The 16,992-nt window shown below is 35.9% G+C and overlaps 1 long non-coding RNA gene across 3 annotated transcripts in view; it reads left to right on the top strand.

Annotated features, from left to right (window-relative positions):
- LOC129150242 (uncharacterized) overlaps positions 1–16,992 on the top strand; it is a 203,839-nt gene that overhangs the window by 36,721 nt on the left and 150,126 nt on the right. For 2 of the 3 annotated variants that reach the window (XR_008556970.1, XR_008556971.1), the window contains exons 3-4: positions 1,841–1,950; positions 12,968–13,045. This is a non-coding gene — a long non-coding RNA (uncharacterized LOC129150242). The remainder of the gene's footprint in view (positions 1–1,840; positions 1,951–12,967; positions 13,046–16,992) is intronic. The other variant, XR_008556972.1, reaches the window with a different exon arrangement.

The raw sequence follows: 16,992 nt of genomic DNA, 5'->3' as shown, positions 1-16,992 counted from the left end.
TTATTATAATTGAAAAAGATTAAAAAGTGTAGTTCATTTGTGTGGCTTTATCTGACTTTATTATCCTTAACTTAATCTATGTGTTTTTTTTTTACTCCCAACATCACAATGTAAAATAATTTTTATTGTTGATATTTATTTTTAAATTACTTAAAAATTATTATATGCTCTTATATCTTTGTTTAATGTCATCTTCATGATCCTTGTGCAATTTCTGCTTTGCATGCAAAACTATTTTATAATAATCTGAAAGAGAATCATATTATATTAGCATTTTAGAAAAAAAGGATGATGATTTTTTCATAGTTCAAAATATTGAGATATTTGATCTCCTTCATTCTAATCCCCACCATTGACAAGCTAGAGTAAAAACACCTCATTCACAAGAAAAAATCTATGGCACACTTAAAGCTATTGTAATTATGAAAATAGTTAATTAGATTAAATTAATGAGAAATAAGGATATATCAATAATTGGTATAACAATAATTATTTGGCAATGGGGAATCCGTGAAAGACATGCTTTTTTGTCCTATGTTATACAACTATTTCATATAACATGTATGCACCCCAGAAAATAATGATTTTTTTTTTTTTTTGGAAAGTAGTCACTATTCTTTATCTTATTAGGCTGCCCATTTTCTAGTCATTTGGTTAGAGAGAGAACACTTGTCACTGTTCTCATTTGGTTGGTGTTTTTTGTTGTTTGTTTTGTTTTTATAGTCTCCACCTATTGGTTTGTCCAGGTTGCTTGCTAGTTTCTTCTGCTCTAAGTCTGGGATTTATGAAGAAAGAAGAAAACAGCAAATACTGTTTCTTAGGTTCTTAGTTCCCTAGTCAGTCTTCTATCTCCATGCATTTCAGAGTTATTTCTCTCTCTCTCTCTCTCTCTCTCTATCTCTCTCTCTATATCTCTCTCATATATCTATCTATATCTATATCTATATCTATATCTATCTATATATCTCTATCTCTAATCTCTATCTCTATCATCTGTCATCTACCTATTTCTATATCTATAATGCTCATGTACTTAGCAGGAGAAATAGAGAAAACTATTTCTTCAAACACTTGGGAACTAAACAATATAACCTCTAAACAATCCATGGGTCAAAGAGGAAACTTTGAAGATAAAATAATACATTAAGACATAATTAGACCTACCTGAGTAACTGACAGGCAGTGGGTGAGAGCTGTCTCAGAGACATCTAGAGCTACAAACAGCCTAAGATCTAGGTCTGCAACCATGAGACACTGCTCCTGAGAAGACTACTGAACTTCCTGCCTGATACTCATTGCCAAGATCTGACCACTGATGGAAATTGTGACCAACAGAAATTACCATGGAGAATTGCAAGTTGAATACAGAGTGGAAGGAGACATAATATTGTATTACTGAAGAAAGTTCCCATTGTTTCCTAGATAGCCACAAGAGGGGACCCAAGTAGTCACTGATAATTTTTGGGAGTAGGCTTTTCACTGAAGATAAAAACATATAATCTTGGCAGTTTTGTAGGCTCAGTGTTAAATATAATGCTTTGTAGGTAGAATTGTATGTACAGAACTCTTTCAGTGCTCTAAATGCCTACACATTGAAAGATTAATAGAGAATGCATATTCAAGTTACATATTGATAAAAAATATCTAAAATAAGACATTCTTTTATACAGCCAGATATTTTAGACAAGAAATTAAAATTTTATTTTTTGTTTTCTGTACATCACATTTTATTTTTGTTTTAAAGTTAACTCATGAGTTAAAATTCCCTTTATAATGTGTAGATTATTATATTTGGAATTTCCTTGTCAATTAATGTAACTTTGCACTTCTTTTCCTACAGATTCGCATACTGCAAAGGCATCTACTATGCTCCTGGTTCCAGAAATGTACTGACCTGCTTCTGAGGAAAACTGTCTTGCACAAAGTCCTGCAGCATTGCAGCAACTCTAGGTAGCTGTCCATATACTTTCTGTACCAAATTACCCTTTCCCCGGCCGTAACTCTTTGGGTCAGAATAGAAACAGATTAATACAGGAAATTTGATTTTTGTGACTTCTAAATGAGCAGGGCATAAGGTTTAATACCTTGAGAATATCATTTTCTAGATGATACAGTAACAGGAAATTTTCAATATACAGGATTGGGCAAAAGTAGGTTAACAGTTGTGCGTATATAAACACGTGTGTTTTTTTAAAACTATTTTTTTAATGACTAAAACTTTTTTTTATTGATTTCAGAGAGGAAGGGAGAGGGAGAGAGAGATAGAAACATCAATAAGGAGAGAGAATCATTGATCAGCTGCCTCCTGCATGTCCCACACTGGGGATCGAGCCCGCAAACCAGGCATATGGCAGGACCCATAAACCAACTGTGACCTCCTGGTTCATAGGTCGATGTTCAACCACTGAGCCATGCTGGCCGGGCCCACAGTTTATTCTTGTAATATTATTTATTAATTATTATACTATTTTCCATATTAACAACCTTAGCCTACTTTTGCACCACCCTATATTAAGTTGCTATTGGACTTCAAGAATCTTTGGTGTTTCCTGCTGACACTATTCTCTATTCAACATTGTCTGGGAAGGTCTAAACCCCAGAGCTGATGACCAGAGAAGGAAAAGCCCTATTTGTATCACTGCAATCCCAGGATATAAGGAAGAAAAGCCTTCACTATTCCCAATTTATAGTTTCTTCCAGTCAGCTAAGTTAGTAGTTAAGGCAAATGGAAGTAGAATGATATGAATTGTCAACTATATTGACCTGTCCAGAACCAGCCATAAAAGAAAGACTTTTGCAATATCTCCAAGGTTGTCAAGTATATATGTTTGGATTAAGATATTCATAAAAAAACCTCAAAATTGTGCTTTTATATTCTCCTTTTGATTATGTCTATCTTTCCTCTTGGTCCTTCTCTTGAGAAGGTCAGTACCACTTCTGGGTGGCCCACAGTGCTGACTACATCCACACCAAAATTCAGCTTAAACCTGGTGTACTTGTGGTATCACAATACAGGGGATGGGAGGGTTATCTTGTTTAAACAACTCTTGATTGTTCTCTATTTCTTTAATGTTAACACAAAAGCTATTTGATTTTATTTTCATATATGGGTAAATCATACCCAGCATTTATGTAAAGTAGCAGGTTTTACTTTCTATTATATTTTATGGAGAGCAATTAAAGTTAAATTGACCTATTTTTGTCTTTCATTGTCTTTGTGCTGTTGGTTTTATTTTAGTTTTACACCTGTTTTTCTTCAAAAGACATCTACTTATCTCTCTAATACTGTTTACATGCCAGCATACTGATATATTTGTATTATTAACTTTATTCCATATCAGTGGGATTAAGGAGTTTATAAAATGCAAATAAAAGCGATGTGTATGTTATGAAAGGCAAATATAAGACCACTTGTTTAGTTCTGCCTTCCAACCAGATATCCTATTGAAAGCTTCTGCTGAATGGAAATACTGGAGATCTTTGCAGTAAATCTGCATTACTTGAGGTAACCTAAGCTAGGCCTTTGTTTCCTGCATCCAAATGTGCTTAACTCATGCAATTCTTAATGCCATAAATTACACTCATCTTTTCCTGTTAGGACTTACTATTTTCTTTAAGAAACCAGCAGACTTGCTGTGAAAGATTCTAGTAATAAAATTCTTCCTTTAATCATTAATAATACCTACATGTTTACAAGTTTAAGACTAATGTTTGCTTTTAGAATTTCTAGTACTTAGCTGATACTGGAATAATTCATATTGTTTATAACTAAATTATATCATCAAAACTTTTCATATAACCTATATTTTATGAAACTCTCAAGTATTTATTCTCTGCATATGACTGGATAATATTTTGGGCTATTAATTTATGTTTAATTTCTTCTGTCTGCATTTTTTTTTTGGCCTATTTTCTTCTCTACTAAGACAGTTAGTTGACTGTTTTATTTTCTCATAAGAGGTATGTTGTGACATTTCAGGCAGCAGTCATCTATAAAATGTCCTGGTATTTGTTTTTTTAATCTCAGTATATGGAAAAAGGTAGGTTCTGAGAGAAAAAAAGAGGTCTTGGAAAAACCAATGAAGATAAAAGTGTTTCTATAAAGCTCAAAAGACACGTTGGCTGTGGATGGGAGAGACAGGTGCATAGACTCTGAAATGGTAGAAACGGGGATCCTATTTTCTGACAGTTTCCTGGTAGAGGCAGTGAGACCCCAGAGCGGCAAAGCTCCCAAAGGCATCAGTGGATATAGCAATTGAGGCACCAATAATTCTACTTCCCATATAGTCACCACATCCCAAGTGATACCATGTGGCACCAACAAATCTCCCAGTCCTGGTGGGCAAGCACAAAGTGATACATGGAATATCTCTGCAGTTAAGATGTAGTGTTGACTGGTGAACAGAGACACTGCCCCACCCCTACCCAATTGCAGGAACCCAGGGTAAGATTTGGGAATATTAAACATGTCAAACTGAGGATTGGGTAGAAGTTCCAACAATGACAAGGGTTAAGTTTATTCTGATTTATTGGCATGTAAACTAGCAAAATTCAATATAGAAAGTACAGAAAATGCATTTTACACATATCTTAGATTTTAGCTGAGATTGTTCCTTTATGTAAATTATTGAAAACTAGTCACATTCATACCATAAAGTGTAGCTCTACTTTAATATAAATTGCCCTGTTTAGATTTTTATACACTATTGAATCATAATTTATTTTTATTTTTTAAAAATACATTTTATTGATATTTTACAGAGAGGAAGGGAGAGGATAAAGAGTTAGAAACATCGATGAGAGAGAAACATTGATCAGCTGCCTCCTGCACACCTCCCACTGGGGGGATGTGCCCGCAACCAAGATACATTCCCTTGACCTGAATCAAACCTGGGACTCCCCAGTCCGCAGGCCGATGCTAAATCCACTGAGCCAAACCAGTTAGGGCTGAACCATAATTTTGATGAGGATAGTAAAAAGTATTTAAAATAGTATTTACATATTGTCTTTCATCCCTCTTCACAGGGATATCATCATTTTAAAGGTGACAAACATATCTTAAACCAAGGACATTGTTTTGCACACTGTATGTGTTAGTGCAAAACCTAGAATTAAGGCCTAAAGACATGAATTGATTTTTAAAAATATGAGATCTGAAGAAAGATCTCATTATCTTGGAATGTCTAAAGATTTCAAAGAACATCTTGACTCTACAGTCTTTCCTAGATTTTAAATATTCAACAGTTTATTGTCTCCCGTATTCCTTTCTTCTCCTGAGACCAAATGCTTCAGAGAAATGACCTTCTAATGTGGCAAATTGAGATCTAACTACTAATTACTAATTGTTATTGCAATTCTTGACCTGATCTCTAGAGCTGGAAATCAAATCCTTGTCTCTGGAGTGTAACCAGATCTGATAGGCAGCTTCCGAGTTGACACAGAGAGAGCATATTAACAACTGATTGACTTTTACAGTGTTACCTTAATGAGCAACATTAGATGTAATGAATGTGTTTTGAAGCTCAAACAAGGTGGATGTACTTACATTCTTATTGACAGTATCTCTATCCCTCTATTTAGATGAAGAAGCATATTAGTGGGAAAAGTATAAGAAAGTTCCCATTGGTACATTTTTAATAGCTTCAAGCTGTTAACAGTTACATTGTCCCTAGATATGGGGTGGCACATGTTATGGTTAACTGATTAGCACAGAGCCTCTTGACATACAGACATTTTCTGTTACTGGTATCAGCCATGAAAATGTATTTCCAAGCAATTAAGCCTTAACTCCTGCTGGTTTGGAAGCCATGAACCTTCAAATTCCTATTCAAATTATTCAACACCTACCACTGGTGGAAAAAAATACAACTTCATTAGTAAAAGCAACAAAGAAATCTATTGATAACTTTTTAAAGTTTCTTTAACATGGAAAAAATGCAAGTGTTCAGATTGTAAATTAGCCACACAACTCCAAAATGACCTCACTTACTTTTTTCATAACTCTAAGGATTTAATTTATGAGGTCTTAAGGTTTAACAACATACTTCAAGAAGAATAAGAACAGAAAAATAAATATATGAAAAGTTATATGTAGGGGAGTAGGGGGAAATAAAACAGGGCAAAGGAAGTAGGATTATTATAAAACTGTGTAGTTTCAACTGTTTTTCAATATTCTATATGACTAGATATCCACTTGGAATTTCTAAAATCAGAACAATTAGATATTGGACAAATAGATAGAGTATTTGCCATTTAATTCCTATTATGTTAGTGGACATTTTATTTTTTCCTTTCTTACTCTCTCAGAAGTTTGTTAAATCCAATGGAGAGAAATGTATACATAAATCTGTTATCTTATCTCTATAAAGAATATAGTAGAAAGGTAATGTGTGTTTTGAATGGAGAGGATATCTCATCAGTAACAGGCTCCCATAGTATTGGAAGATATTACCGAGCTATACATTTCATTCTTGAAGATTGTATTATCATTTTCAATGATTTACTAATCAACTTGTTCCAATATTTACCTCTACAAAGGTAGCATTATATTTTGAAAACATATATACTAGACATCACAACATGTTCATGGGAACTGGAGTAACTGTACTAAATTATTGATAATGAAATGATCTATCATTGTTTTCCCACATATGTTCTGTTTATGATATACTCCTTGATAGTAGTAGTTTACTGTTTTCATTGTCTAACAACATAGTACAGCAGATAGAATCCCTAAGAGCATATTCTTATTGGGAGGTGGAAATTGTGATTTATAATAGGAAATATATTTAGGGGCTTCATCCCCATTCTTGGCCCAGAGCTCCTAAAGTTTTTGGAATTTCAGAATTGATGAGAGCAATAAAGGTGTCTTTTGTTATGTTAATAAGGGGCCCTTTGGAAAGCATTTAAGTACATTACTTGGTGTTATAGAATGCCCCCCATGTTAGAATTGGGTCTCAGAACTATTATCTGGTATCCCAGGCAGTGCAACCTAACAACTGACTCTAGAGGAGAAAAAGTCCTACTATGTAACATTCACTGATTTCCTTGGTGTACACCATCATCTTGACCTATTTCAAGTTATCCTAGTAATGTCATTAACATGGAGTTAGGTAGAGATGTGCATTGACTGCAGCACACTAACTCTAACACACAATCTAGAAAGCTGTGAAACCATCAGTCATTGAGTGTGCTATTAAAAACAGCACATTATTTTAAGCAAAAATTTAAGATAATGCTTTCCTATGGTCCTCTAAAACAAAAGGTATATGTCAACTCTATGGACAAATATTTCACATTTCATAATGAGAGAAACATTAGCCCTAATTCATATGTCAGATATGATAGCAAAAATGCTGCATTTTCTTCTCAAATCATGGCAAACTTCCACTTATATATCTACTAGAGGCCCAGTGCATGAAAATTTGTGCACTTGGGAGGGGGTCCCCTCAGCCTGGCCTACACCCTCTCGCAATCCAGCACTCCCCGGTGGATGTCCACCTGCCGGCTTAGGCCCACTCCCTGGGGGATCGGGCCTAAGCTGGCAGTCAGACATCCCTCTGGTAGCCCGGGAGCCCTTGGGGGATGTTCGACTGATGGCAGTGGGCCTAAGCCATCAGTCGGACATCCTTACCACTGCCCAGGAAGTGGGAGAGGCTTGGCTTGTGGCTGAGCAGATCTCCCTCTGTGGGAGCACACTGACAACCAGGGGCAGCTCCTGCATTGAATGTTTGCCCCCTGGTGGTTAGTGCATGTCATAGCAACCTGTCGTTCCACAGTTAGGGTCAATTTACATATTATCCTTTTATTATATAGTACTTATATAGGATATTTTAAATTACTTTGGAATCACTATTTTCAGATGTATATCTGCAGGAAAAATTGTTTTATGTAGGTGAGATTTTTTATATCAATCTTATTATGTGTCTTTTAGAAAGCAAAATACCACTATCATTACTGTAGCATTAAAAACTGAGTACAAATGGTAAGGTCATCATGAAGTTTTATTTGGAATCTCAGGGAGAACCAATCTATTAGGAACATTTCACATTCTGTTTCTGTAGGTCACGTTTCTTTTGGAAAGTGATCACAATATTACAAAGGATCACATAGAAATAGCTTTGAAAAAAATTGAGTATAACAAAAATAAAATGCACAACTGATTGTATATATTTTGCTCAGTTTCTACACATTCCTTGAAAAAACTGTATAGCTTCAATTGTTCCGGAGCCTCTTTGGAAAATCATAAGCTAACAATTGGATAAGTGGAGAAAGTATAACCTAGGTATCCTTAACTCCACTATCTAAAACTATCTAAGGTTACAATTTATAAAAATAAATAACCATCTAGTTCTCAAGTAGTTTTATTATAAAACCCCAGTGTGATAATATAGCAGCAATTTTTCTTGAATTTTAAAAATCCAAGTAAAAAATATATAAATTTCAAATTATATATTTTTAAAATTCTATAACCTAAGTTTTACATTTGTCTTAGGAAAGAGAATAGTTTGCCATTACTAAGTGGTTTGCCATAAAACAAAATCTCTATAAGACTATATGACATAAAAGGAATATATGTTCAATTACCCACTCATGACTCAATAGGAAATGAAAAGAAATAATAAAAAAAGTAATAACTTAATTAATAAAGAAATTTTAAAAAAACAAAGCAGGAAAAGTTTTCCAATATTCATTCCTACAATGATTCCATTTTAATATTCCATTAACAGAGTCACTTTTGGTACTCAGATTAGGAACATGAAATATTTGTCATGAAAGTGATTGTTTCTTGCCCCTTACATTTACATATAGTGCTGAGAAGTTTCTGAACTTCCTGGAATTTCTATTAAGAATTTTGTATATTTCAGTAAAACTTGGAAATGCTAAAGCTTGCTGATTATAATGCAAGCTGCAGTTGAATAGGTTTCAGCCTAAACAACTTCAAAATTTTCATTTGGTTTATAATGCTTTGTTTTTAAGTGTCATGTACACACTGCCTTTTTTCTATGGCTATTTTAGCTTCCTTTCTTTCTTAAAAGGTTTATCACCAAATTTCCCAAATGGGTTTGGGTGAGAAATAGCTAATGAAATAAGACTGTATAGTGCTATACAGTTGTTTAATAGTAATATTATTATTGTTAAAACATTATATTGAATTCTCTTTAATGTTCAAAGATCCTTGCCTCATTCTGTCAAACTACTTCACACTACACTCATTATTTCTCAGAGCAACCCAATGAGATTTGAAAGTGACAACCATTACTATTTTATTTCAGTCATGGGAGAAACTGAGGCAAAATGAGTATAAATGCATCACACAGCATGTGGGTGGCAGGTCTGGGAATAAAACCAACATCTTTAATTTTTCCTGCCAAAAGCATACCCTAGAAATTGAATAGATTGCTTCGTTTAAAAAAAATAAAAAAATAAATCATATGGTAGTAAAATATCACAGTTACTAGGGTGTTATGAGGACTAATTACTGTTGCTAAAAAAATTTCTAGGTTTACTCATTGCTAATAATACATTTATTATTTAATAACTGTGTAGAAAATTTCTAATGCTTATATGTAGAGTAACTACAAAAGAATAGATTATGAGAAAAAGCACCTATAGCAAGCACATATCATTTCGTTATTAAATCTTTATTTATTAACCTATAAATTATCACTTTGTGATATAATTACATTATTTCCCAACCTCTTCAAACACACACACACACACACACACACACACACACACGCATACACACAGGTCCCAATCACTTTGCTAAGAAATAAATAAATTGTTAATTAATGCTTATGGATAAGCAGAAGGACATCTTCGTTACTGATCATCAGATAATAGTGGAAAAGCTCAATATAGTTTCTATTTAAGTCCAAAACACAATGTCTAAAAGTCTGAAATGTAGTTTGGATTTAGTGCTATATGTGACTGACTTGGTGGTTCTTTGTCTTGATTAAGGAGACATGAACAAAGCACTGTGGACATAATAAATAGTCTTATTCTGCTGGACATTGATAACATATGTATGACAATAAAATTCTCTTAAAGTCATTTTTACAGAGTCAAATCACCTGTATTTCTCATATTTTCCAGGGCTAAAAGTTGAAAAATTCCCATAATTGTTAAGCATAGAGACTGTAGAAGCTTTTGTAGAAAGATTTTGTAGAAAATCTCTGGTAATAAACATATGCAGTCTTTTCTGATTTGATTCTACTTTATTTATGCAAACCTTAATATTGTTTTTTTTTAAACCTCCTGGTTTCATTTCCTCCTCCTTGAAAGCAGTTATATTTTATTTAATCAGCAGTACTGAAGCACAGCTATTCTCTTGTTCCTGTAATTTTGTTACAATACTTTGTTTCTGGCAATTGTGTTTTTTATAAGTTTGGCATTTAAAATTTTAGCAAATATTTTATTATCTAAGAATTTGGAAATATGATAGAATACATTATTTTTAGTTGAACTTTTTATATTATTGTATAAATGGAAGTTGCATTTCTGTTGTTTTGATGCTATCAACTATGAATTTTTATTGAGATTTCACATTCACTTTTAATTATTTTGTTTACTTGAATAAAAATTAAAACTGATTCCATTTACTTGCAAAGTTTTATTGCACTGACTCTTTCACATGTTACAATTTTTTTTATTGTGGTTAAAGAAAAAAAGTAACATGGGACCTACCTTCTTAACAAATTTTTAAGTGCAATACAATATTGTTAGTTAACAGCACAATATTGTACAGCTGATCTCTAGAAGGTTTTCATCCAGAATGATGAAACTTTATAACCTTTGAACAGCAACTCCCTATTTCCTGCCTTTTCCCCGGTGGTTGCCATCTTATCTCCTCTTTTCTGCTTCTGTTTCTTTTATTGTCATTTCATTTTGGCCTCCCAGTGGCTTTTATATCTTTCAGTCTTCTAATACTTGTGCACCACTACCTATTTGTTTAAGATAATTAAGAAAAGTGTTATTTTGTATAAAATATCTATAAATACTAATGTATACATATTCATCACATCTTCATGTAGTTGGCTCCTCTCTCCAACCCATATCCTTCCTACTGCTAATAACATTCTAAGAAGGATTTGTCAAGTCCTATTCTTCTTGGATATTATTAAAATCAAGGTTAATAAGTGAGAACAAGAACCAGAAGAGCAGAAAATCTATGAGCTAGCACTGGAAAGAGCAATTGAGAAACACAGATCTACCAACAGTGGAAAAATGGATTAAGGGCATCAAGAGCCAATGTGGATTTGAAGCTTTTGAACATTTTTTTTCAAAATATCTTTATTGATTTTAGAGAGGAAGGGAGAAGGGGAGAGAGGGATAGAAACATCAATGATGAGAGAGAATCACTAATCAGCTACTTCCTGCATGTCCTCCACTGGGAATTGAGCCCGCAACCTGGGCATGTGCCCTGACTGCGAATAAAATGTGACCTCCTGGTTCATAGGTAGACATTCAACCACTGGCCACACTGGCTAGACAGCTTTAGAAATTTTTAGAGAGATTTTTTTTTTTAAATAGGATTTGAACATAATTTGTAATGCAGACTGCATCTACTCCTCTTTGAAATTTGCCAAGGGAAATTAAAATCAAGACTCAAATTGCTTCTATTCAGTTTTGATTGATAGATTAATATTTATTGAATTTAAATAGCTATGTATATTTGGGGAGCAATTATTTGAGATTTTTATACATAAGGTAACTTACTGTACATCTTACATGTGTATATGAACTAAAAACTAACCTTCTGAATTACCACCAAACTGTTATTAATCAGAGTGGAAGTTGATTTAAAAAAAATAACCATAATATTTCTTGGAATGTGACAACATTGTCAGAGGAAATTTCAGAAACTTCTCTGAATTATTCTTTTTTAGGACAAAGAGATAGTCAAGAATGGATGGTCCAAAAAAGAGAACTAAGCTTATGAAGTTTATTAAATTAAGGAAATATAATAGAATTTACCACAAAATTATAAAATGGACATTAGTTTTTAACCCATCCTCAATGGACTGCCATTTTCATACAAGGTAGAATCTTAATCCTACCAGATGGGAATCTATATAAGTTAAATGCTTCTGCCCCACATCCCTTCACAGAGAGCTGATGCCTTGAGTACTCTGGGACTGTTGTATGATTATTAACCAATTTCAACCAAAAGAGGTATACCCCCTCAGGAGATTAATAAGGAAAGGAGTGATGGGAACTAAAAGTAATAGAAGATTTGTACTAGGGCCCTTGACATTTATGTGTTCTCTCTTCCTCTCCCCGCCCCACAACACACCACATGTCTGGCAAAATAGGTTAAATTGTCTTTTTATTGAATCTGTATAACTGAATGCTTATACTATCTTTCACCACAGTTCTTGAGTTATCTTGATTAACATATATGACATGCATTGTAAATCACCTACCCTTTTAACTATGAATAGCTTCTTTCTTGCTAACAAGACTCCACCATGATTGTATACAGCTCTCTGCTCCTGCTGAGGTAAAGTGGTCTATACCAAACATGACAGTCATGTTTCCAATTCCTCAGCTTTCCCAGCTATTGGACCAAATGTCTCTATAGGAGGTAATAGCATGGATTTCTGGGAAGCTTTCCTTTATCAAGAAAAGGGGAGCTCATTGTGGCACTTCCAATCCCCAGGTATTTCTGTATTAAGTATAGGTGTGATGGTGTGATGTCTAGAACTGGAGCACAACTCTTACAACCACAATGGGACAACGATAAGGAAAGCCAATGGGTGAATGATGGTCTAGTGGAAAGACAGAACAAGCTGATTCCTTTATTGTAAACTCACCGTGTATTTAACCTTCATCTAGGCCACCAGTATGGCCTCTGTTGGACTGAGGGCAGGAGAAATGGGTATAATCATGAAGGCCATGCGACTTGCATTACCATGATTAAGAAATACGTTCTCTCTGATCTAGATCTTATGTTTTGTGCCAGGATTACAGATAACTGTTGCAGACTAATTTGTTAACTTGAAAGTATGGTAAAATATCAGATACTTCAGAGTTCTACACAGTAAGTACTATTTTAAAGTGTTTTCATGTTATGTGTACATTTAATGTATTATTTCTAATTATTGCCTACTATCTCATGAAATATTATATGAAAAATTTTGCATATGCCCTTTCATGGATTGTAAGAGAATAATTGCTTATGTGGGTGGGTGTTATAAACGCATGAGTGGGGCTGCTGTGAGTATCTATATATATACTTAGTTTGTGAACTACAACCAGATTGCTCTCCAGAAGCCTGCATCGATCTACACTCCCACAAGCAATTCATGTACATATCACCTTCAACATTTGGCATTATTCTAGGTTTTCTAGTTTTTGCCAATATAACAATCATAAAATTATCTATCATTTTAGCTCTTATTTGCATTTCTCTTATTACCGATGATTTTGATCATCTCTGCATTTGGTCCTTAGCTTTTGGGATTTCCTCTGTAAATTGCTTCTTCTTTTTTCTTTTGCTAGAAACCACACTAAAGATTATCTTTCCCTGAATATGTCCCCCTATTATTAAAACTCTGTCTACCAGGTACTTGACCCATTTCACCCTTTGAAGTAATTTAAGTATTAATTATTATTATTATTATTATTATTATTATTTTAGTACTTCATTTTCACTACTTTGTACAAATCTATCAAGTCTATGTTTTAATATGATTATTAATTCTTAAATACAGGAACTATTTCTTATTTATATATATAAAAGCCTAAGCGACCATTACGACTGGTTGACTGGTCACTATGACGACACACTGACCACCAGGGGACAGATGCTCAATGCAGGAGTGGCACCCTGGTGGTCAGTGTGCTTCCACAGCCAACCTCCCGTGGTCCCTTCCCCCAGCTGGCCAGTCTCTATTGGCCCTGATCAGCCCCAATCGCCAGCCAGGCCGAGGGACCCCACCCGTACAAAAATTCATGCACTGGGCCTCTACTGTATCCTATATAATAAAGAGGGAATATGCTAATTGACCATCACACCCTCACAAGATGATGGCACCCGCAGCCACAAGATGGCGGTGCTCAGTCCCCTCAGCCCTGCCTCATCTAGCCTAAGTCCCCCAGTCACGCCTCATCCAGCCTCAGTCCCCCAGTCCACTCAGCCCCACCTCATCTAGCCTCAGTCCCCCAGTCCCCACAGCCCCGCCTCATCCAGCCTCAGTTCCCCAGTCCCCTTAGCCCTGCAGGGGAAGGCAGTTGGAGGCGATTGGGCCAGCAGGGGAGGGCAGTTGGGGACGATCATACCGGAAGGGGAGCAGTTAGGCATCAATCAGGCTGGCAGGGGAGCGGTTAGGGGGCTATCAGTCTGGCAGGCAGAGTGGTTAGGAGCAATCAGGAAGGCAGGCAGGTGAGCGGTTAGGAGCCAGCAGTTCTGGATTGTGAGAGGGCTGTCACTGCAGGATCAGGCCTAAACCAGCAGTCAGACATCCCCTGAGGGGTCCCAGATTGGAGAGGGTGCATGCTGGGCTGAGGGACACCCCTCCCATGCATGAATTTCATGCATCAGGCCTCTAGTCTATGTATATAAAAGCCTAAGCGACCAGACGACTGGATGACCAGATGACAAGCCGGTAGCTATGATGTGCACTGACCACCAGAGGGCAGAAGCTTAATGAAGGAGCTTCCCCATTTTGGTTAGTGTATTGTGGCGGCACGAGCCTCTCCCGCAGACACTCCCTCTGTGCACCCGAGCAGCAGTTGCAGGTGCAGGGAGGCCGGGATGAGCAGGAGCGGTATGGCACCCTGCCACTTCATGCACTACTATATATTTTGGGGGATGTTGGACTGCCAGTTTTGGCCTGATCCCCAGGGATTGCTCCAAAAACCGGCAGTCCGACATCCCCTGAGGGGTCCCAGATTGCGAGAGGGCACAGGCCAGGCTGAGGGACCTCACCAGTGCACAAATCCGTGCACCGGACCTCTAGTTTATAATAAAAAAAAAAACACAATTGACTTAAAGTCGATATGGAAGGATATTTTGTCACCAGTGATTTTCATCTTTTTCATCTCATGGCACACATAAACTAATTACCTAAAATTCTGAATCACACCAAAAATGTAAGTTTTTGCTGGTATGACCACAAATATAGATATAATTTTTATTCATACTAGATGGTTATTGTTGTGTTGCCTGTTGTTATTTTTTTATTTAACAATCTAGGGAAAGAGGTCAGTGGCCCTGACTAAATAGCCAGGTATTTCATGTTTTAAAAATTCTTGCAGCACACTGGTTAAATCACTGCTATAACCAATCATTTAATTGGATTTCAACTTTCTTTTTAGTTTAGGAGACTCCTATAGTAGCAGTTGATACTTTTTGAAAAAAAAAAAAAAAAAAAGCTGTTGCTCCTGGGAGCAGGTGAGAGAAATATGATTCCCTTAAGCCCTTTCTTTTACCCTTGCCCACAGGAGAGATGCTGGCTCTTTAACAGAAATAAACAATGAACAATGGGGACTTACCCAGCAATATTTGTTGGAGCCAGTTTAACTTTGAGAACCTCTCAGGCCAGGATATGCCTTATTTGCCTTGTTTCCCTCTGATGTCTCACGGTCTGACATTGGAATGAATGGGTAAACAAACCAAAGAATCTGTTATTCTCAAGGTTTTCACTTCTTAGATATAACCTTATAGCAGTCCTTCTCTCAAAAACAATGAGGTCTGAAGTTTAGACTGTGCTGTGTGGTAGTTGCTTATTTGAGTATAGAAGTTACTGGACTACCATAAGTAAGCAAAGTTAAATACCAGAGTCTAGCATTAATTTCTCTAAATCAAGATATTTTGCAAGGAGCTGAGCCCCATCCCCAAAACACTCACATTTGAATCAATTACAGATTTATGCATTGGAAGTAATGGTTCCATTTAAATATTGATATGCTTAGGTATTTGAATTGAAAGATGTAAGGTGAGAGAAGAAAGAATGGGTAGAAATGCTTGTTGAGATACTTACAGAAGACAGCCTAGAGAGAAGCAGTGCATTCTGGTAGGGGCTGAAAAGGAGAATGGAGGGGATAGGATGAGAATAATGATTTGCATATTTTGGCAAGAGTTTAGTGTAAGTGTAGAAGACACATTTACAATATTATCTTATGAAAATATTTTAGACAACTAAAATTATGTAGGACCTGGTGAATAAGTGCAAGATTTTGAGCAGGAGAGCAATTCAACAAGAATTATACTTGCAAAGCTCATGTTAGCAGTTTTCTGCAGCGCGAATTTGTTGAGTAAGACAGGAAACAAGGATCTCCTTTGGCAGAGAGTTGTTTCTGTTTGTCTTCGAGGGCAGAAGTGGTGATGGTACTGAGAATGGAAATAAAGGAATAACAGATGCTGTGGAATTTGGAAATTCTCAGCTGATGGCAAAAGGAGAGAGAGAGAATAATTTATGATGCTTTCTAGGTTTTAAGTTTGGTTTGCTGAGAATACAGTGGCTCTATACAAAAATTAGAAGTATGTATTTTCCTCAGTAAATGCTTGTTGTATTTAGTGTCAACAGTGCTTATTGTGGTGATAAAAATATCTGAATGTAGATGTTTATCTGGCCTTTAGAGGCAAGATAATGAGTGAAAAGAATGATTAGACTAGGTTTGCACTAGATAAACATTAGCTTAGAATTGGTCATCTGTGATCAATAATAAGGTTGTTGAGGAAAAGGACAGAAAGAAAGAAAGGGAACTCTTTTGGACATGCCCTTATTTATGGAGGAAAATATCTTTGTCCTGTATTGATGAAGACATCTATAATAATAAAAGCATAATATGCTAATTAGACCAGAGAGCTAAACAACCTTCCGGATGTCATTTTGGACATCCTTCTGGACGAAGCCGCGGTGGCAGGGGCCGAGGCAGAGGTGGTTAGGGGCGATCAGGCAGGCAGGTGAGCAGTTAGGGGTGATCAGGCAGGCATGCTGGCAGTTAGGGGCGATTAGGCAGGCAGGCAGGCAGGCGAGCAGT

The sequence above is a fragment of the Eptesicus fuscus genome, chromosome 9 (assembly GCF_027574615.1).
Source record: "Eptesicus fuscus isolate TK198812 chromosome 9, DD_ASM_mEF_20220401, whole genome shotgun sequence".
Taxonomy (NCBI): domain Eukaryota; kingdom Metazoa; phylum Chordata; class Mammalia; order Chiroptera; family Vespertilionidae; genus Eptesicus; species Eptesicus fuscus.
Note: the sequence above shows the minus strand (reverse complement) of the source record. Positions and strands in the feature narration are given on the sequence as shown.